Here is a 23,140-nt window from a genome sequence, read left to right on the forward strand (position 1 = left end):
CAGAACTGCACACAATACTTCAAGTGTGGCCAAACCAGAGTTTGGTAAAGTTGCAACACAATGTTCCAACTTTTACATTTGATGCTCTGATCCATGAATGCAGGTATTCCATGTGCCTTCTTCATCACCTACAGTATCCATCGATGTTGCCAATTTCAGGACTGTCTGATCATTTACATTCCTTAGTGCTCCACTATTTTGTCTACATGACCCTCCCTTTTATAACTTCACAAAATGGATCAGCTTCTTAGTTATTTAGTAATATCATGGCTGATTCTCTGCTTTAATTCCCATTTCCTGCCGTCTCTCTGTACCTGTTGTTTTACCTATCCAAAAGAATTAATGAGAAGCTTTCTAGTGTGGAACATGCAACACCTGTCAGCACTGGGATACTACGGGGTTCAAGTCAAAAACAGTCTCCTGTGCCAATTTATGCCAACTCTTGCTGACTGCACTCAACAGGTCTTCCATCTGGGAATCTTCTCATGATGGCACAAGGTGGCAGAGATGTGGGGGTAATGTTCAGCTTGCTTTCGAGTGGTTTCATATGAACTTGGTCATGAAAGAGGGGTCAGATTACACCCCTGAAGAGCCATGCCAGGGAGCTCTGAAAATCCTCGTAATCCAAACAAATTTCATTGACTGATTTACTCGGGGTGAGTCCGGATTTGAATTTGCTAGATTGTTATGCCATAATCCAAACCCTATTTATAGTTTGACTTTAACCTACCTTGAAGTTTAGGTGTCAAGACAAACAACAGGCATGTGAGTACAGGAATGATATTCAAAAAAAGCAAGTAGCACAATCAGATTGGTGCCAAGATGTTAGAGTGGTGATAGAAAGCACAGTCTAATTGAGAAAATGTTTAAACTAGCTAGCATCAGTGGTGTTAATGGTTTTGGTCAATCAAGGCCACTTTAGCTATCAAGTCTAATTCAGGCCCTCGCTTCTCTGTGAAGAAAATTCAACCACCACTGAAGTATAGTCTTTATTGTCTTTTAGTGGACTTAGTTAAGCTTCATCTACCCCCAATCTAAAATAATCTGAGCAATGGTCCAAAGCATGTAATGATTCTAAAAGACACATGTATTGTGGCATCCTCTCTTTCTTAGTAACAAATAACTTCAATTGAGAAGATTAGCTTCAATTGTGAAATGAACATCAACCTTTATTTGACTACTGCTGCAGGAAATTAGTGCCAGTGTATAGCACTAGTACTTGGCATTTTTTTCTGATATACTTCCACAATTTACTGCCTTTTAACATTTAGTAAGGACTCTGTGAGGACCTCGCATTTGTGAACATGGAAATCCATTTGCTAGGATTCCCCTTCACTTAGTTCCTATCATTTTTATGTGAATGGTTCCATCTATACTGCTTGCAATGCCACCTATCTTCCCATCATCATTATAAAGCATTCACTGTTAATTTGCGTGTATTAAGTGCCCACTTTGGCTTAGAGTTTGCAGAATACCTTTTACTCAAAAACTCTTAGATTCAGGTTCTGCTGCAGAGGTTTGAGGACACAATCCAGTTTGATACTTCATTGTGGTCTTGAGAGAGCACTGTACTTTTGGAGATGGTCAAGTGACACTCTTTACCAAGGTGTCAGCTGTTTTCTCATGTAAATCTAGTAATCCAATAATGCTAGTTAAAAGCACAGAAGTTCCTGAGCTGTTCCAGTTTATCATTTCCCTCCAAAAAGGAGATCAGATGGAACTGCTGTTGCTTTTCTAATGGGGCTATGCATAATCTGGTTGTTACCCTGTTTTACAGAACTTTCAAAATCCAGTGAAAGGCTGCAGCTATGTCCAGTGAGGCCTATGTGAAGTTGTAGATGCCCTAGGGCAGGGGTCAGCAACCTTTACCACTGAAAGAGCCACTTGGACCCGTTTCCCACAGAAAAGAAAACACTGGGAGCCGCAAAACCCGTTTGACATTTAAAATGAAATAACACTGCATACAACGTTTTGTTTTGCCTTTATGCTATGTATAAACAAACTATAATGTGTTGCATTTATGAAATTGATGAACTCCTGCAGAGAAAACAAAATTACATTTCTGCATGCAACAAAAACATTTTGACCTCCGAAAAAAAGACGTTGGGTTGAAGGTTACTTTTAAGTAAAATACTCAACGTCTATTTGAGTCCTTCTTGTATTTATGAAAAACGCCAAACTTAAATTTGCTGCCAGCAGCAAACCAAAAATAACGTCAGCCAGCTGTCAACCTGAAAAATAAAAGGACTATTTCACTGAACAATGAAAACATATGAATATACGTAAAATAATAGTCAATTAAAATATTTATCATCCTTGTTCAGGTTGACTCACACCTGACAATGCAGTCGTATTCAGTAGGGATGGATCGATGCTTAGGGGAGTGACCAGGAAGGATAATGTGTTTTTTTTCCTCTCTGAACTCACAGAAGCGTTTTCCAAACGATGTTTGCATTGCGATGATTGCAGAATGTAAATACTCCGAATTTATCATGTCGTGACCTTGTTTGAACTCTCTCAAATTGGGGAAGTGAGACAATGTGCCTTTCTGTAAATCTCTGGCAAGCAACATCAACTTGCGCTCGAATGCCAAAACATCCTCCAACATGTGCAGGGCTGTACGTCCTTACCCCGTTGAAGAGCTGTGTTCAGCGTATTCAGGTGCGCTGTTATGTCTACCATGAAGTATAGCTTTTCCAGCCACTCTGGCTGTTCCAGCTCAGGAAAGGTGAGCCCTTTGCTGCCCAGGAAAGTTTTCACTTCTTCCAGACACGCGACAAAGCGTTTCAGCACCTCCCCTCTGGACAGCCAGCGATAAAAACACGTTGTAGCGGTGTGCTACACGCAGTCAGTAAACTGCAGTCAAAGATAGCTTTATTCGAACTAAACAGCCTTGCTTTTAAGCCTCCCTCAACCCGCCCCCCCATGGGCGCGGATGCTGCAAAAGACACGTACTCACAAACCCCCGTAGGCTATCTCCCTTAGCCTGAACGCTGGCTAATTGTGAGCCGGTTCGGATGTGTCAGGAAATGGGTCGCCACAAAGTCTTATTTAGATTGTACAAGATCACCATAATCTTCAAATTTAGATTTACATTTCAAAAACTAACAAACTAACATAAAATACATTTTAATTAAATACTGACCATGTAGCGGTGTGCTACACGCAGCGCTAAAATTACGACACGGAGTCGGTAACTGCAGTCGAAGGAAAAAACTTTATTCGAAATCTTCAGCCTCACTTTTAAGCCTCCCTCAACCTGCCCCCCATGGCGCAGAGGCTCCAAAGCTCTGTGCTCGCAAACCCCCGTAGGCTATCTAATTGTGAGTGGGTTCGGATGTGCCAGGAAAAGGGTCGCCACAACCAATTATTTCCCAAAGCAACAGGGAGCCGCAGCACAGAAGTAAAAGAGTCACATGCGGTTCCGGAGCCGCGGGTTGCCGACCCCCGCCCTAGGGAATGAACTTTAAATGTGCATTCTCAGGGTCAGGCGGAGCAGGCCAACTTCTATAAGCACCACAACGGGAGTCTAACTTCAGCTCTGCCGAATATTTCTTCACCTCTGACTCTCGGATAGAATAAAGGTTGCAACCTTTGAGCAGTAGCAACTGACCAACTGCCACTCACTAGCTAGTTGCTCTTTTGCTCCTGGTTCCAGTTCCTGGAGGTTTAGGGATTAAACAGTTGGGCCAAAAGTCAAAATGATTCGGCTGAGTGGGGGTTTTGATTCTCCTCCTGCTCAGCCTCTCTCATCCACAAGACCCGCCACACCACACCAACATGGACAACCCTGGAAGCCAACAGTAAATCGAAAAAGGAGAGAACTTAGATCCATGTCCGACAATGCTCTGGAACACTTCCTGAAGCATTTAATTCCCCCGATATACTTCAGACAACAAATGTAATATAAAAAATCATGATGGAAGAACAAAATGAAGTCAGAAAGAAAACAAGAATTGTTTATTATTTGACTGTAGAGTTCACAAATTATATTCATGGAACTATCTTTCTGCGTTATATGACCATTGCAAAATAAGGTGAACATATCAGCAAGCAGATTGAAGTCAGACCTCTCAGTATTGGAGGCTGCAGCGGCCAGTTACTGTGGGAATGCAATTAAACTTCTGTAAATGACTGTGACTGCTTTGGCAGTACTGGGCAGCAGCTGACATTGCTTGGTGATAATTAGAAATGCATTTTGAAAGCGTGAAGGGTAAACTCACTTTTTGTCCTAGTGGGAGATTTCTAATGCTTGATGTTTAGTAGAAACTCTCAGAGCTTGTTGGAACCCATGTGGCTGACATATTGCTAGCTTCCTTTCTCTTGTATTGCTATCTTCAGCGGACTTGATGACCACCAGGTTTGTAATACTGTGGTGAACTACATATACCTGTCTGGACACGCCCCCACTGACTGCTCCTGTGGCTCCTCCCACAGACCCCTGTATAAAGGCGATCAAGGCCTGAGCCCAGCCTCTCAGTCTCCAGGATGTAGTATGATGGTCACTCACTGCTTGTTCCTTCTTCCAGTCAATAAAAGCCGATATCTCGCCTTCACGTCTCAGAGTGAGTTATTGATGGTGCATCAAATACAAAATCTGAAAGGACATGAAAGGACAAAAGTGATTTTTGCTCAGCTGATCCTGCCTGTAGCTCAGCTGGTTTTACTCTTCAATCTGTTGCTTTGTAAGAATAATCTTAATAAAAGCAGGATTGGGCAATTTGTCTCCTTGTGCCTGATCTACCATTCAAATAGGATCACAGCTGTATATTCATTTGAGTGTCACTTTGCTGCATTGGCACCACATAGAGTCACAGATTCATACAACACAGAAACAGGCCCTCTGGCTCATCTGGTCCATGTGAACAAGATGCCCATCTAAACTGGTCTCATTTGCCTGAGATATCTCTTAATGTTTATTCATCTATGGAGGTCTGAGCCTCCATAGTGCTCTTGGTTAGTAAATTCCACAGACGCCCCTTAGTGACTGTGATCGAAGTCACTGGAGAGACACTGAAGATGGTGATATTGTGGTGAACTACGTGTGCCTGTCTGGACATGCCCCTCTGCTGACTGCTCCTGTGGCTCCTCCCACAGACCCCTGTATAAAGACGATTGGGGCACTGCTCCTCCCTCAGTCTTTGAAATGTCGTGCTCCCTTTTTGCTGTTAATAAAAGCCTATTGTTCACTTCCAGTCTCCTAGAGTTATTGATGGTGCATCAGATATAGAGATCTTTATTCATCACAACAAGCAGGCATTCTTACAGAGACGCTCATGGTACAGTCCCCATCATATTCTTATGTCCTTAACGTCAATGGTAACACTAAGTAATTCATTACAATATCAATGGTTACAATGACATTTACTTCAATGCTTTAGGTTGACAGTTCTTGCTTTGTATTACATATCTACAGAGTGTTCAAATACCTTCTTTAATAGCAAGCTTGCAAGAAATCATCAATAATAGTGCAAATTACTTAAGCCCCTTGTTGCCTGGATTACTGCGGAACAATTAACTCAACTGTATTTTCCTAGTGTTTGACTGATGTCTCATGGTCAAATGCAGTATCAGCATTCATTTCAAGAGGACGAGAATATAAGAGCAAGGATGTAATGCCTAGGCTTTAAAAGACAATGGCCAAACCACACTTTGAGTATTGTGAGCCATTTCAAGATCATACGATATATGAGCATAATTCGGCCATTTGGCCCATTGAGTTTGCTCCACCATTTAATCACGTCTGATCCAATTTCCTCTCAGCCCCAATCTCCTGCCTTCTCTGTATCTCTTCATGCCCTGACCAATCAGTAATCTATCAAACTCTGCCTTAATTATACATAAAGACTTGAACTCCACAAATGGATGTGGGAAGAATTCCACAGATTCGCCACTCTCTGGCTAAAGAAATTCCTCCTCATCTCCCCTCTATTCTGAGGCTTTATCCTCTGGTCTTAGTCCCACCATAGGAAACATCCTCTTCTGAGTTCTGGTGAATACATGCCCAGAGCCATCAAACAATCTCTATATGACAAGCCATTCAATCCTGGAATCATTTTCATGAATCTCTTTTGAACCCTCTCCAGTTTCAGCATGAAGTTTTAAAGACACGAGGCCCAAAACTGCTCACAATGCCCCAAGTGAGTTCTCAGCAGTTCTTTATAAATTCTCAACATTGTTTTTATTTTAAAGTCCTCTTGAAATGAATGCTAGCATTGCATTTGCCTTCCTTACCACAGACTCAACCTGCAAATTAACCTTTGGGGAATTCTGCATCAGGACACCAAAATCCCTTTGCTTCTCTTTTTTTTGTATTTTCTTCCCATTTAGAGAATAATCAACCCTTTCATTTCTTCTACCAAAGTGCATGACCATATACTTCCTGAAACTGTATTCCATCTGCCATTTCTTTGCCCATTCTCCAAATCTGTCTAAGTCCTTATGTAGCTCCTCAAAACTACCTCTCCCCCCCCCCAACAGGTATCTTCCTATCTTCCACAAACTTGGCCACAAAGCCATCAATTCCATCATCCAGATCATTGACATGTAATGATCCTAACACAGACCTCTGTAGAACACCACTAGTAACCAATAGCCAACCAGAAAAGGTTCCCATCATTTGCCATTATTTGCCTCCTGCCAATCAGCCACTGCTTTACCCATCTCCTGCAGTACCATGGGCTTGTAGCTTGTTAAGCAGCCTTATGTGTGGCATCTTGTCAAAGGCCTTCTGAAAATTCAAGTACACGTTAACCAATTCTCCTTTGTCTATCCTGCTTGTTCTGTTCAAAGAATTCCATTGAATTTGTCATGCAGGACCTTCTCTTGTGAAAACTATGCTGACTACAGCCTGCTTTAGCATATTGCTCCAGGTACTCTGAGACTTCATCCTTAATAATCGACTCCAACATCTTCCCAACCACTGAGGTCAGACTAACTGTCCTATAGCTTCCTTGCTTCTGTCTCTCTCCCGTCTTGAAGAGTAGAGTTACATTTCCAATTTTCTAGTCTACTGGAACCATTCCAGAATCTAGTGATTCTTGAAAGATCATTACTAGTGCTTCCACAATCTCTTCAGCCACCTCTTTCAGCACTCTGGGTAGTACACCATCTGGTCCAAGTGAATTAAGTGTTTTAAAGGATTTTGGGACTCCTATCTACAAAAAATTTGCCGGGATTGGAAAGGGTCCAAAGCAGTTTCACGAGAAGGATTCTGGGAATGAAAGGGCTACTGCACGAGAAGTGTTTAATAGCTCTGGACCTGTACTCACTGGAGTTTAGGAGGGATCTCATTGAAATCTCTCAAGTATTGAAAGGCCTAGATAGAGTGAAAGTGGGGAGGATGTTGCATATAGTGGGGGAGTCTAGGATCAAAGGGCATAATGTCAGAATAAAATGACATCCATTTAGAACAGAGATTAGGAGGAATTTCTTCAGCCAGAGGGTGGTGAACCTGTGGAACTCATGTCCACAGATGATTGTGGAGACTGAGGCATTGAGTATATTGAAGATGGAAATTGATAGACTGTTAATAAGTCAGAGTATCAAAGGTTACAGAAAGAAGGCAGGAGAAAGGGGTTGAGAGGGATATTAAATCAATTGAAAATTTTGAATCATTTGGCTCTCCTCCGGTGAAAGTGGGTTCTGTAGAGAAAATACGGTTTGCACCTAAACTGGAGGAGGAATAATATCCTAGTGGGAAAGTTTGCTATTACTGCGAGGGGGTGTTGGGGGTGGGGGTTAACTAGAGACGGTAACCAGAATACCAGAACAGATATTAGAGTGGTTGTAAAGACAGATCTTGTTAAGACCTCAGACGATGTCAAGAAGCAAAAGGTTGAGCACGATGGCACTAATGTTCTGAGCTGCATATATTTCAATGCAAGAAGTATTGTAGGAAGGGCAGATGAGCTCAGAACATGGATCAACACATGGAATTTTGATATTGTACCCATTAGTAAGATTTGGCTGCAGTCGGGAGAGGATTGGCAGCTCAATAGACTGAGGTTCTGTTGTTTTTGATGTAATTAAGTGTGAGGGATTAAAAGGAGAGGGGGTCTAGTGAGGCTTTATGGGTGAACTGAGGAATAAGAAAGGTGTGACCACGTTAATGGACCTATATTATTGACCACACAACAGTCCGCGGGGTTTAGAGGAGCAAAATTAGTAGAGAAATCACAGACTGTTGCAAAGAACATAAGGTTGTTATTGTAGATGATTTTAACTTTCCACATGTTGATTGGTACTCCCATACTGGAAAAGGATTAGATGGGATAAAGTTTGTCAAATGTGTTCAAGAAAATTTCCTCAATCAGTATATAGAAGTCTTGATGGGAGAGTGTGCAATTCTTGATCTCCTATGAGGGCTGAGACAGGGTACGTGACAGAAGTTTGTATAGGGGAACACTTTGCTTCTGGTGATCATAATGTCATTAGTATCAAGGTAGTTATAGAAAAGGGTAGGTCTGGTATTTGGATGAGATTCTAAATTGGAAAAGAGCTCATTTTGATGGTATTAGAAAGGATCTGGCCAGTGTGGATTGGAACAGCCTGTATTCTGGCAAAGACATATGTGACAAGTGGGAGGACTTCAAAAGTGAAGTTTTGAGAGTACAAACTTTGAATATGCCTGGCAGAATAACAGGTTTAGGGAACCTTGGTTTTTAAAAGATATTGAGGCCCTGAGTAAGAAGAAAAGGAGGTGCTTAACAGGTATTGGCTGGTAGCAACAAATGAGGCAATTGAGGGGTATAAGACACGCAAGAGAACACTAAAGGAAGAAATCAGGAGGGCTAAAAGAAGGCATGAGTTTGCTCTAGCAGATAAGATGAAGGAGAACCCTACAGGCTGCCAGAAATATATTAAGACCAAAAGGATTACAAGGGACAAAATTGGTCCTCTGGAAGATCAGAATGGTAATCTATGTGTGGAGCCAAAAGAAATGGGGGCTGATCTTAAATGGACTTTTTGCATCTCTTTTTACTCAAGAGATGGACACAAAGACTCTAGAAGTGAAGCAATGTAGCTTTGAGGTCATGGACCCTATACAGATCACAGAGGAGGAGATGTTTGCTGTCTTGAGGCAAATCAAGTAGACAAATCCCTGGGGCCTGACAAGGTGTTTCCTCAGACTCTGTGGGAAACAAGCACATAAACTGCAGGAGCCCTAGCAAAGATACTTAAATTATCCTTAGTGACAGGTGAGATACCAGAGGATTGAAAGATAGCGAATGTTCCACTGTTAAAGAAAGCCTCCATAAATAAACAAGGAAATTATAGGCCAGTGAGCCTGACATCAGTGGTGGGAAAAATATTGGAAGGTATTATAAGAGACTGGATATATGAGTATTTGGATAGGTAGGGATTGATTTGGGATAGTCAGCATGGCTTTGTACATGGTAGGTTATGACTAACCAATCTTATAGTTTTTCAAGGATGGTACTAGGAAAGTTGTTGAAGGAAAGGCAGTGAATCTTGTCTACATGGACTTCAGCAAGGCAGTTGACAAGGTTCTTCATGTGAGGTTGGTCAAGAAGGTTCAATTGCTTGGTATCTAAGAAGAGGTTAGGCATTGGCTTTGCAGGAGAAGTCAGAGAGTGATAGTTAGATGGTTGCCTCTCTGAATGGAAGCCTATGAATAGTGGAGTGCCACAGGGATCAGTGCTGGGTCTGTTGTTATTTGTCATCTACATCAATGATCTGGATGCTAATGTGGTTAACTGGATCCAAAGGCTTGGGGATGAGACCAAGACTCACGTAGTGGATAGCACGGAAGACTATCAAAGCATACAGCAGGATCTTTACAATCCTATCTACTTGTGATGCCTCTTCCAATAAATTATGGACCCTGTATTCCCAGGCCTTTTATTCTTTGAAAAATAGCAGATGGAATTTAATGCAGACAAGTGAGAGGTGTTGCAGTTTGGGAGGACCAATCAGAGTAGTTTTTGCACAGTAAGTGTTTGGGATAGAGAAGTGTGGTAGAACAAAGGGATCTAGGAATACAGGTCTATTATTCATTGAATTTGGCATCACAGGTAGATAGGGTTGGAAAGAAATCATTTGGCACATAGGCCCTTCATAGATCAAAGTAATGAGTACAAGAGTTGAAATGTTATGGTTGAAGTTGTATGAGAAGTTGGTGAGGCCTAATTTGGAGTATTGTGTGCAGTTTTGGTCACCTACCAACAGGAAAGATGTAAATAAGATTGAAAGAGTAGAGAGAAAATTTACAAGGATGTTGCCAGGACTGAAGGACCTGAGGTATAAGGAAAGAATGAATAAATTAGAACTTTATTGCCTCGAACATAGAAGATTGAGGGGAGATTTGATAGAGGTATACACAAATATGGGGGGTACAGACAGGGTAAATGTAAGCAGGCTTTTTGCACTGAGATTGGGTGAGGCTACAATGAGAGGTCATCAGTTAAGAGTAAAAGGTGAAACATTTGGGAACATGAGGGGAAAATTCTTCACACAGAGGGTGGTGAGAGTGTGGAATGAGCTGTCAGTGCAAGTGGTGGATGCAATTTTGATTTCAATGTTTAAGAGAAGTTTGGATTGGTACATGGATGGGAGGGGTATGGTCCAGGTGCAGGTCAATGGGAGTAGGCAGTTTAAGTAGTTCAGCACAGACTAGAAGGGCCGAAGATCCTGTTTCTGAGAAGTAGTTTTCTATGACTCTATAAACCTGCCATGATGGAATGGCAGAGCAGACTCGATGGGCCAATTGGCCTAATCTGCTCCTTTGTCTTATAGTCTTTTCAAACCACATCTCTTTGTCTGTTGGCCCATTTAAATTCAATTTACTCCTTGAAATTTACAATCAGAACTGAGTATTGGTTCTTGCTTGAATTCATATCTGCTTTATTCACATAACTCCAGGGATACTCCCTAATATGCCCCATGCAGGTTCCACCAAATATAGAACAGATGCTTTTTTTCATCACATTCCCAGCAGGCTAAGTACTCATTTCAAAGTTGCAAACTTCCCTACTGTTATCTGGGGAAAACATCCTCCCATTTTGGCATTGTATTTAAATTTGATTGACTCTTTAAGGAGGAGGCTTTGAAGAAGTTGCTTTTCAGAAAGAGATTCAAGGACTTCAGGGTAAATATGGCCCCTGAAAGTAAGAGAGTGCAAAATCTGTAGAAGATAATATGCATGATGAAGTGATTAAGACGAATAAAGGTAGATTATGTTACACACCAAGACCATAAACTCCAGAAAGCGTGGAGGAGTGTAGAAAGCGTAGGATTGAAATTAAAAGGAAAATTAAGGAAGTGAGGAGAGTTGTGAAATCATATTGGCAAGCAAAATCAATGAAAAACCAAAGAATTTTTATATAGAGTTCTAAAGTCTGGAGTTGTGCAGCACCAAAATTAGCACTTCCGCATAATTCATCTATGCTTACTGTGAGGCCTACCAACACTAATCCCATTTGTCTGTATCAGGGTTATATCCCTTTACTCCTTTCCTATCCACGTGCCTGCCCAAGTGTTTTAAGTGTAACTGTATCTAACTCTATCACTTCCTCCACAGCTCTTCCTGGTCTTCTGCTGTTGTAGCCAATCCACTTCAAGTTTTATCATGTTGTGCATTCAGAGATGCTCTTCTGCACATCACTATTGTAACGTGTGGTTATTTGAGTTCCTGTAGCCTTCCTCTCAGCTTGAACGAGTTTGACCATTCCCCTCTGACCTCTCTAATTAACAAGATATTTTTGCTCATTAGCTGGATGATTTTTTGCTTTTCATACCATTCTCTGTAAATTCTAGAAAGAACTATACATGAAAATTCCAGAAGATCAGTAGTTCCTGAGATACTTAAACCACCCCGTCAGGCACCAAGCAATCATTCTACGATCAAAGTCACTTAGATCACATTTCTTCCCCATTCTGATGTTTGGTCTGATTGAATTATTAGATATTTGCATTAGCAAACAGGTGTACTTAATAAAGTGGCCATTGAATGCATACAACCACACCTTCTGTATGATAACTATAAGTTTTCCCCATCTCTTTTCCTCTAAATATTTCCCTTTCACCTTAAAACTGTGCTCTTTTAATTAGATTCTCCCACCCTCAAAAAACTACTGTGGCTATCTACCCTTCCTATGCCCCTCATAATCTTATAATTGTCAATATAGTCACCTTTCAGCCTCCTACATTCCAGTGAGAAACACAGTTTATCAGTATATCCCTATAATTTCTCCCTATAACTGCATCCCTGCAATCCAGGCAACATCCTGGAGAATCTCTCCTACACTCCCTCTAAATCTACCTTCCTGTTGTGTGGCAACCAAAATTGTACACAATGCCCCAATGCAGGCCTACCACTGTCTTATATGTTCATAGAGTGGAACGGAACTCAGAGAATTGCAGCGCCTATAAGGGACCAAGAAGATAATCTCTGCATTGAGGTGAAGGATGTGGATAAGGATGTGATTGAATATTTTGCAACTGCCATCATAAAATACTGGAAATGATGTCGATGATGTCGTTTGGCCTAACAGATGTGAAATGATAGACTGCATATTTTAGTGCCAGGGACTTTTAAGGGGTTATAATCTTTGCAGTGTTTTGAATCACAAGGCCTCAATATCTCCACCTTGTTTAAAAAAGTAAGGAAATTATGGATATTATGATCACAAATTTTCAATTCTCCTTGTCACAGGAGTAATGTCAAAAGAACAAGAGTTCTGTTAATGTGTATCATTGTTTAAAAAAAAGAGGATAGAGGATAAAGTGAATATTTACAGGCAAATTAGTTTAAGTTCAATGATGGGTAGCTTACTGAAATTCATTTTAAGGAACAGTGTAACCCTTTATTTAGAAAAGCACATGGTAATCAAAAGCAGTCAGTTTAGACTTAAGAGAAGATTATGATTGACTAATGTCATTGCATTTGTTTAAAGAGATTAAGAGGGCAAATGAGGGCAGTACGTTTGATGTAATCTATATGGATTTTAGAAAGGCTTTTAATTAGGTGTCATATAGCAAACTAATCAGAATACTAAAAGCTCTTAGGAACCAAGGGCTAAATTGGATCCAAAATTGACTCAGTTGTCGGAAGCAAAAGGTAATGTCTGATTGGGGTTTCTGTGATTGGAAAACTTACCCCAGAGGTTCCAGTGTGCTCCATGTTTGGTTCCTTGCCTCTTGTTAAATCTATTAATGATCTAGAGGGCATGAACAAGGCATTTGAGGGACATCAACGAGAAGTTTGTAAATGATACAAAAATGTCTTTGTGGTAAATAGCGAGGAGAAAGTTATTCCTTTTCATAGATGCTGTCCAAACTGCTGAGTTGCCTCAACATCTTGCATTTGTTATTTTGAATTTCCAGCATCTGCAGAATCTCTTGTGTTTAAACTCCAGGGTCAATTTATAACGGGCAATGAACATACCAACTTGTATATCTTTATGATGGGGAAACTGCAGCACCCTGAGAAAAACCGTGTAGATCATGCCCAAGGTCAGGATTGAACCTGTGAGGCAATGCGCTCTGTTAGCTACAGCACCATGTAACTAGCATCTCTACTTCATTGTTTTTCTAACTGTTTGCTGAACTTGAATGTTTACTGTCATTGATTCACATATATGGACATTCAGGGCCCTTTCAACACTGATTGCATTCAACCTCACCATTGAAAACATAATCTGGTACTCTTATTTTGGAACAAACACGAAATCTGCAAATGCTGGAAATTCAAACAACACACACAAAATGCTGATGGAACACAACAGGCCAGGCAGCATCTATAGGGAGAAACACTGTTGACGTTTCAGGCTGAGACCCTTCATCAGGACTAACTGAAAGGAAAGATACTAAGAGAGTTGAAAGTAGGAGGGGGAGGGGGAAATGCAAAATGATAGGAGAAGACTGGAGGGGGTGGGATGAAGCTGAGAGCCAGAAAGGTGATTGGCAAAAGTGATACAGAGCTGGAGAAGGGAAAGGATCATGGGACGGGAGGCCTAGGGAGAAAGAAAGGGGGAGGGGAGCACCAGAGGGAGATGGAGAACAGGCAGAGTGATATGCAGAGAGAGAGAAAAAAACAAAAAACTAAATATATCAGGGATGGGGTAAGAAGGGGAGGAGGGGCATTAACGGAAGTTAGAGAAGTCAATGTTCATGCCATCAGATTGGAGGCTTCACAGCTGGTATATAAGGTGTTGTTCCTCCAACCTGAGTGTGGCTTCATCTTGACAGTAGAGGAGGCCATGGATAGACATTGACTTCTCTAATTTCCATTAATGCCCCTCCTCCCCTTCTTACCCCATCCCTGACATATTTAATTGTTTGTTTTTTTCTCTCTCTCTGCCTATCACTCTGCCTGTTCTCCATCTCCCTCTGGTGCTCCCCTGCCCCTTTCTTTCTCCCTAGGACCCGTCCCATGATCCTTTCCATTCTCCAGCTCTGTATCACTTTTGCCAATCACCTTTCCAGCTCTTAGCTTCATCCCACCCCTTCCGGTCTTCTCCTATCATTTCGCATTTTCCCCTCCCCCTCCTACTTTCAAATCTTTTAGTATCTTTCCTTTCAGTTAGTCCTGACAAAGGGTCTTGGCCCGAAACGTTGACAGTGCTTCTCCCTATAGATGCTGCCTGGCCTGCTGTGTTCCACCAGCATTTTGTGTGTGTTGTTTCTATTTTGGAATTTTTTTTTTGTTTTTCCTCCCTACGTTCCATCTGCCAGGTCCTCACCCATTCATTTAGTCTAATTCCACCTGGAACCTTGCTGCATTCTCCTCACAACTCATCCAGCTACCCACTTTTGAGTCCTCTAAGTCCAAAAGGTTTGTGGTTCAAGTCCCAGTCTAGGAACAATGGTGACTATGCACTTCACTGGTTACAGCTAATTGTACTTAAATGAAATGTTTTTCTTTTTAAACTTCTCCATGCACAAAATCGTAAGTCACATTGACCCAGCATCGGCTATTATTTTCTCATTACACTTCAAAGATATTATTAAATATACAGAAAAATGAAACAGGACAGCTGCTGCTACATATATCTGAATGTGGGATGTGTGACATTATACCTATATTTGTCATTTATTTCATTCCAATCACTTTACCCAAGCCACAACCAAGTGGCAAGACAACATGATTCATAGGAAGGAATAGACAATTTTATTTTTCATTTACATTCATTTATTCATCTATCTATGTTTCTGCCTATCCATTCATCATCTTTTTTTCTTTGTCGCTTTTTGTCTGTATGTCAATCTATCTGTGATCTACCCATATATTTATCAACACTCATCCTAAAATCACTTTATACATAAATAAAACTGACAATGCATTGTCCTTCTCACAAATTAATTCTAACTTCATAAACTTCAGCGATCTTTCTCTTCAGGCAAGACACAAGTTGCTAAAGGAATTTAACACATCAGACAGCATCTATGGAGGGAAGTGGGCTGTCCGCAGTGGCTGCCTGACCCATTGAGTTCCTCCAGCCATATGTTTTGTTTTGCTCTAGATTCCAAAATAGGTGTTGGTCACCTTAAAAATCTTAAAATCTTAAAAATCGGCAAATCTTCTGAATGAAGCTAAACACTGATGTTTATGATTTAAAATTATATAGACAGGTTTTTTTTCCTAGAACTTATAAATTTAAGGGGTGATAATATTTGAGTTACTGAAACAATCTGACTGGTAAGATGGAGAAAAACTCTTTCTGCTGATTGGTGAGATTGAACACAAGAGGCAAGGTCTAAAATTTTGGAGTCAGGTGTTTCTGATCCAAAGTTGGGAAACATTTCTACAAAGGCTGTTAGGAATTCAGAACTCTCTTCTGCAAGCATCAGCCATTGTTGGGTCAGTTGATAATTTTACAGCTGAGATTGATAGAATTTTGTTGACTGAAGGCAATAAGGGACAACAGAAGATTATGGAGTTAGTTCATGGACCAGCCATGATCTCATTGAAAATCAAGGCAACTTTTTGGGTGAAATGGCTTTCTTTTTTCCAAAGTTGTTAGTGGCAAGCCAGCCTCAGCCTTCTCAAACAATCCCACTTGGAAATACCTGAATTTTACCTCAGATTGGAGCACATCAAATACAGCGTGACTCCTGATGGCTTTCCAAAAGCTGCGGATGATATCTGGAACTTCTTTGGACCCAATTCGATACACGTCATATTAATTGATTACTTAATTCAATATGTACTTTGAGAAGGCAGATATGATCAGAGGATTTTCCATTTTGCAAAGGGGCTTGCATTTAATTCATGCCCAAATGATAACAAAATATATAGGAACATGGCCTCAGATACTATGTTTTTGGCTTCTATTTTTATCAATGTCTTTTGATGACTCCTTAGCATCAGTATGCTAATAATAATTTTCTTTTTCAGTTCAGTATGTATGGAAAATGGAACTCAAAATGAGAATTCTTAGACAAGAGAAAATCTGCAGATGCTGCAAGTCGAAGCAATACACACAAATTGCTGGAGAAACTCAGCAGGCCAGGCAACATCTACGGAAAGGAGTACAGTTGACGTTTCGGGCCAAGGTCCTCTTAAGGGTAATTCTTAGTACGTGTCTTCACAGTCACAGTGTCACTATGCTCCGAGTAGTATTCAACAATGTGATTCAACAATGTAAAGGGTAATTATGCAGAATTATGTTTCTAGATTGATATTACATTGATGTTAAATACCTTGTTCATGTCTCTTAAAAATCGATTGCAACTAAAAAACATTAAAGCTCATAAATTCTGCATGCTAGGAAGTAAGTAATAAAGCTGTAATGTAATCATAGAGCTAGGTGTCTTGAGAATAAAACATAAGTGGTTTATGACTGTCGCCTGAATCACAGATTTAGAACAGGCTCACTTATTAGTTACCAGTAAATAATTTAATCTTATATAGGGCTCTGAAAGAGCAAAACAATGTCTCAAGCATTAATAAAAGGTGAAGATAATATTGAATGTATAGTGATCAAAGCTGGTGAGAGAGAAAAAGTTGATGTTATGAGACAAAAGTTTCAAAGGAAAGTTCAAAGTAAATTTATTTTCAAAGTGCATATGTCACCATGTGAACTCTGAGATGCATTTTCTTGCAGGCATACACAGTAAGTCCAAGAAACAACAAAAGTATCAATAAAAGGCCTCACCCAACAAGATGGACAAGACAACAAATTAAGCAAATACAAAAAGAGACAATAATAGTAATAAATAAACAATTCAATAAATATCAAGAACATGAGATGAAGATTCCTTGATGAGTTATGGGAAAAGTTTAGTGATGGGGTGAGTGAAACAGAGTGATGTTATTCCCCTCTGTTTTAAGAGCCTAATGGTTGAGGAGTAATAACTATTCCTAAACCTGGTGGTGTGGGTCCTGAGGCTCCAGAACATTTTTCCAGAAGAGAACATGACCTGGGTGGTGTGGGTCCTTGATGATGGGTGCGTCTATCCTGTGGCAATGCTCAGTGTAGATGTGCTCAATGGCAGGGAGGGCTTTGCCCGTGATGGACTGGGCCGTATCCACTACTTTTAGTTGGTTTTTCCATTCAAGGGTATTAATGTTCCCATACCAGGCCATGATGCAACCAGTTAATAAGCTCTCCACCACACATCTACAGAAGTTTGTCAAAGCTTCAGATGTCATACCAAATCTTTGCAAACCTCTAAGGAAGCAGAGCTGCTGTTTTGCTTCCTTATACTCAAAAGTTCACAACTTTAGTTGAAATACACAATTAAACTTAAAAGGGAAACAAGGGAAACATTATTGAAACTTAAAAGGGAAACAATGTTGTCATTGATATACAGTTATATTATGGATAAACATAAGAGATTGATATTATAATACAACAGTTTGAACATTATATGTTTTTGTTCATGTTCAGAAGCTTTCATTGACTTGCATAAAGTTGTAGCTGAAAAATATAAAATGACTGAAAATACTTAGAACATCAAGTTGACAAAAACACACAAACCCAATTGCAGCAATGAATCATAAACAAGTCAAAATCTGCAGATGCTGAAAATCAAAGCAATACACACAAAATGCTGGAGGAACTCAGCAAGCCGGGCAGCATCTACAGAAAGAGTAAGTAACACAAATAAATATAAATACATAAGATAGCTTACATACGTAGATTGATTGTATGTCCATAAAGTGATGCAAGGCTGTACATATGGTAATTGACAGGAAGTAATTGAGCAGAGGTGGAGTTAGTGGGTCAGCATTAGTGCTTGGGGAAAATAACTGTTTTTGAGTTTAAGGGTCCAGACGGGGAGGCTACGTTGCTTCCTCCCTGATGGGAATGAGACAAGCTGTCCATGAGCAGGGTGGTGGGATCCTTCATGATATTACTAGCCCTTTTCTGGCTCCATGAGGGTGGGTAGGCTGGTGCTGGTGATACATGTGCAGTTTTGACCGCCTGTTGTAGTGCCTTCCTGTCTACCGCAATGTAGTTACTATACCAAGCAGTGATGCTGCCTATCAGAATGCTCTCTACAGCACATCTGTAGAATGACGTGAGTATGGATGTGAAAAGTCCAGCTCCCTTCAGCCTCCTAAGAAAGTAGAGGAGCTTGATGAGCTTCTTTGACATAGCAGGATGTGCTCTGGGACCATGAGAGGTCGTGTGTGATGCACACTCCCAAATGTTTGAAACTGTTTGCGTTTTCCACTGCCGTGCTGGCAATGTAAAGGGGGATGTGAGTGGTGCGAAGTCGAAAACTCACAATGGTTACTAAAGTCAAACATTTGTTGAATCATCTTGGCAATGGCAGGGAAGTGCTGAGCTTTTTTGATTCATTGAAAGATTACCCTGAAATTCTGTGGAATGTACAAAAGAAATTTAAGTTGAGTAGGAGAAATAGGAGTCAAATCTGGTACTCTACAGTCACTGAGAAAGTCGCCTGGATTAGAGGGAACTCTTCTTATATGAAAGTTTGGGTGAGCTAGGGCTTTTCTCTCCGGAGTGAGAGAAAAAGAGACTGACTTGATAGAGATATATAAAATTATGAGAGGCGTATAAGATTATGAGAGGCATAGTCATTCTGGGGCAGCAATGGCCAATACTAAAGGAATTCCATTTACAGTGAGTTTAAGATAGCCCTGGTGACACTCAGCAATGAATTGGTGGCAACAAACACAATTGTACCTACAAAACTATAATCCTGGTCATTTTAAAGTCATTGAGTCATAGAGCACTGCAGCACAGAAACAGGCGTTTTGGCCCTACTAATTGGTGCTGAACTATTACTCTGACTCATCCTATTGATCTGCACCTGGACCATAGCCCTCCATACCCCATCCATCCACGTATTTATCCGAACTACTCTTTAACATTGAAATACAACCCACATCCACCACTTCCTTTGGCTTCTCATACCACACTCTCACTGCTCTCTGAACGAAGAAGCTCCCCCTTAAGTTCCCCTTAAAATTTCACCTTTCACCCTTAACCCATAACCTCTAGTTCTAGTCTCTCCCAACCTCAGTGGAAGAAAGCCTGCTTGCATTGACACTATCTATACCCTTCATAATTTTGTATTTCACTATCAAATCACCTTCATTCTCCTACATACCAAGGAATAAAGTCCTTAGCTATTTAGCCTTTCCCTATAACTCATGTCCTCTAGTCCTGGTAACATTCTAGTAAATTTTCTCTATACTTTTATAATCATATTGCTATCTTTCCTATAGGTGGGTGATCTGAACTGCCCATAAAACTTCAAATTAGACCTCACCAATATTTTATTTAACTGTGACATAGCATCTCAACTCTGGTACTCAATACTTTGAATTATAATGGCTGATGTGCCAAAGGTTCTCTTTACTTATAGTCATATCCACCTGTAATGCCACTTGAAATGAATTATGAATCTGATTTTCCCCTGTTCTACCACATTCTTCAATGTTCCATCATTCATAGTATATGTCCTACCTTGGTTTGTCCTCCCAAAGTAGAACATCTCACACTTCTCTGCATTAAATTGCAATCTGCCATTTTCACCCCATTTTCCAGTTGGTTCGGCCCTACTGTAAGCTTTGATAGCCTTGTTTGTTGTCCACTATGCCCCAATCTTGGTGTTACCTTCAAATCTGCTGATCCAGTTTAGTGGTTTACCATCCTGATCACTGAGAAAGATGACAAACAACAATCCCCGTAGCATATCACTAGTTAGTCTATCTACTAGCATTCTCAGCCTTCTTCCATGAAGCTAATGTTGAATCCAATTTACTACCTCATCCTGAATGCCAAGTGACTGAATCTTCTCAACCACCTCCCACGTGGGACTTTCAAGACCTTGCTAACATCCATGTAGAATACATGCTCTGCCTTTTCTTCATCAACTTTCTTGATAACCTTCTCAAAAGATTCCATAAGATTGATTAAATGCAACCCATTATTCACAAAACAATGTTGACTATCCTTAATCAGCACCTGCCTATCCAAATACTTACAATACAGACCCAGAACCTTAGAATCTCTTCCAATCATTAATGGCATCAGTCTCACCTGTCTATAATTTCCCAGCTTCTATTAGAGCTTTTCTTAAACAGTGGAACAGAGAGAGATTAACACTCCTATATTTATTGTGAATTAATTATATCTGTAGAGGATTTAGTGTTATCACAATACACCATGTTTATTAAATGAGAGTAAGCGGAGTTAATAAATAATGCGCTGAGTTGATAGCCAATTAAATAGAAAGTAAACTTTTGTGTATCTAACAGACCGAAACTCAGACACTAGTTCCTCATCGCCATCCATCACTCATTATGAGTAGTAATTCATAAAGCAGGTGACAGAGGTTCTGCAGGGCAACAGATAGAATGATTCTAAAGATGTGCAAACTTTTCTGTTCAGCTGCAATCAAGAACCAGATCCGAGAGTCAAATGACACCCCAGCTCTAAAGCAGTTAACTGCAGTGAGACATCCCAGATTAGCTGCAGTGTCGGGGAAACATTACCTCAGGCAGAATTGTTCAGGTCAGAAATTGAACCATGATAATGGAGTGCCTGCATTGCTTTCTGATAGGAGGAAAATTGCACCCATGGTTACCCCACAAAATTGAAAAAGAATCGCCAGGGGCTTCATTTTTGACAGGTCCCAAATCACAACCATAAAGAAATGTAGAAAGAAGGGGAGCTACTGCCAAAATAAATAAAAGCAAAGAAATTGAAAATCAACTGCAACAGATTTACAATTGGAACAACAGTCAAAGGTACTGATGGGATAGCATTTATGAATACCAAAGATCCTTTGCAATATTAAATGAAACTGTTTTCAACAGCCTTGACTAGTATTCCCAGTGAAGTGAAATTGTGCACTCTACAAGTATAATCCAGCATGATTACACAGAAAATTGTTGACCCAAGGCCACAGTATGATATAATAGATTTGAAATTAACTCTGGTTCACGATAGGTTTTTGTGTGCCTTTATCCTTTGCTGATTCACTCATGATTTTTAATTTCTTGGTAGACTGCCCATTGGAAAGGCCAACAGGAACAAATGAGAAAATTAGGCAATTAACATCTCAGGCCTGTTCCACTGCTCAATAACAGACACAAAATTCTGGAGACACAGGTCAGGCAGCATCTATGGAGAGAAATAAAGAACCAATGTTTCTGGCTGAGACACTTCATCAGGAGTGGAAAGGAAGGAGTAAGAAGGTTGGAAAGGGAAGATGGCAGGTGATAAGTGAAATCAGGTGGGGGGAAGGTGTGTGGCTGAGTTCGGAGATGAAGTGAGAAGCTGGGAGATAACGGGTGAACAAGATTAATTGCTCAGGAAGAAGGAATTTGATAGAGGAGATGTGTGGGCCATGTAGAAAGGGGTAATAGGCAGGTGAGGTAAATCTCTACCCTCTCCATTCTCTCCTTTTCCATTCCCCATTTTAGTTCCCCTCTTACCCCTTCTCTTCTTCTCACTTTGTGTTTACCATTGGTCCAGAAGATCAGGGCTGATATTTGGTTTTCTGCAAAATACCCACCTATTTCACAAAGCTCTTAATTCCATTAGTTAAAATCATTCTCAGATTTAAAACAAAAGTAACCTCCTACCAAGCATCAATTATTTTTCATGGAAGAATATCACCATTTGCACTTTGAGGTGTTTTTCTACTTTATTCCTGTAATCTCCAAACACAAGAGATTCTGCAGATGCTGGAAATCCAGAGGAACAAACAGAAAATCCTGGAGGAACTCAGCAAGTCAGGCAACATCTATGGAAAGGAATAAGCAGTCAATGGTTTTTGCCAAGACCCTTCATTGAAGCTCCTGTAAGCACTGAATCTTATTGATAGATTGTATCTTCTGGTTATAGACCTCCGAACCAACCAAAATAGTACCTATTCATCCAATCAATTTCCTTTAAAACATTGATTGTATTACCCCTTAACCTCTAAGTTTTTCCCCAGGGTAGGGAACTCTAAAACTGGAGGGAATAGGTTTAAGGCAAAGAGTTAAAACAGATCTAAGGGGTAACTTGTTCGACAGAGCTGGTGCGTATATGGAAGTGATAGAAGCAAGTATATTTACAATGTTTTTAAGTACTTTCAGACAGGTACATGGAGAGGAGAGATTCAGAGGAATGTGGGCCAAGCACAGACAGATAGTTCTAGCTCAGGCAAAAATCTTGCTTGCCTGGCCAAGAAGGGCCAAAGAGCCTGCTTCTGTATTTTTATAAGCACTATAACTCTATGTCTGTAGAAACATTTGAAGGTGCAGGGAATATTGTTGTGACAGCAAAACCAAGGGGTGGGAGTTGAAGCGTATTAGCTTCAGGACTTTTCTGTAACAGAAGTTTAATATTAAATTGGTTTAGAGAGGGTACTCGGCTTGCCAATGCGACACAGAATTTCTCGAATCCCTCTTTGAATGGGTCCATTGCCTTTTGTTATCTATGCCAGTCTACATCCTCCCTTTGTTTCCAAAGCTCTCCCATGTCTCTGTTTCTCTCCTTTCTGACCCTATTCTGTACTGCAGACCCCTGTGGCATTGTCCTTCCCTCACTCTGACCTCTTGCACCATTAACTTGACCATTTTGGCCCTAGGTCCTGGGTGGTTGCATTGGTACTTGTTACTGCAACCCCAAATGTTCTACTTTTTGATCTTCAGGCAGGAATTTCAATTGCACCATAGCCATCAAGGAACTTAAAATTGAAGTAA

The sequence above is a fragment of the Hypanus sabinus genome, chromosome 4, assembly GCF_030144855.1.
Source record: "Hypanus sabinus isolate sHypSab1 chromosome 4, sHypSab1.hap1, whole genome shotgun sequence".
In the NCBI taxonomy this organism is placed as follows: Eukaryota; Metazoa; Chordata; class Chondrichthyes; order Myliobatiformes; family Dasyatidae; genus Hypanus; species Hypanus sabinus.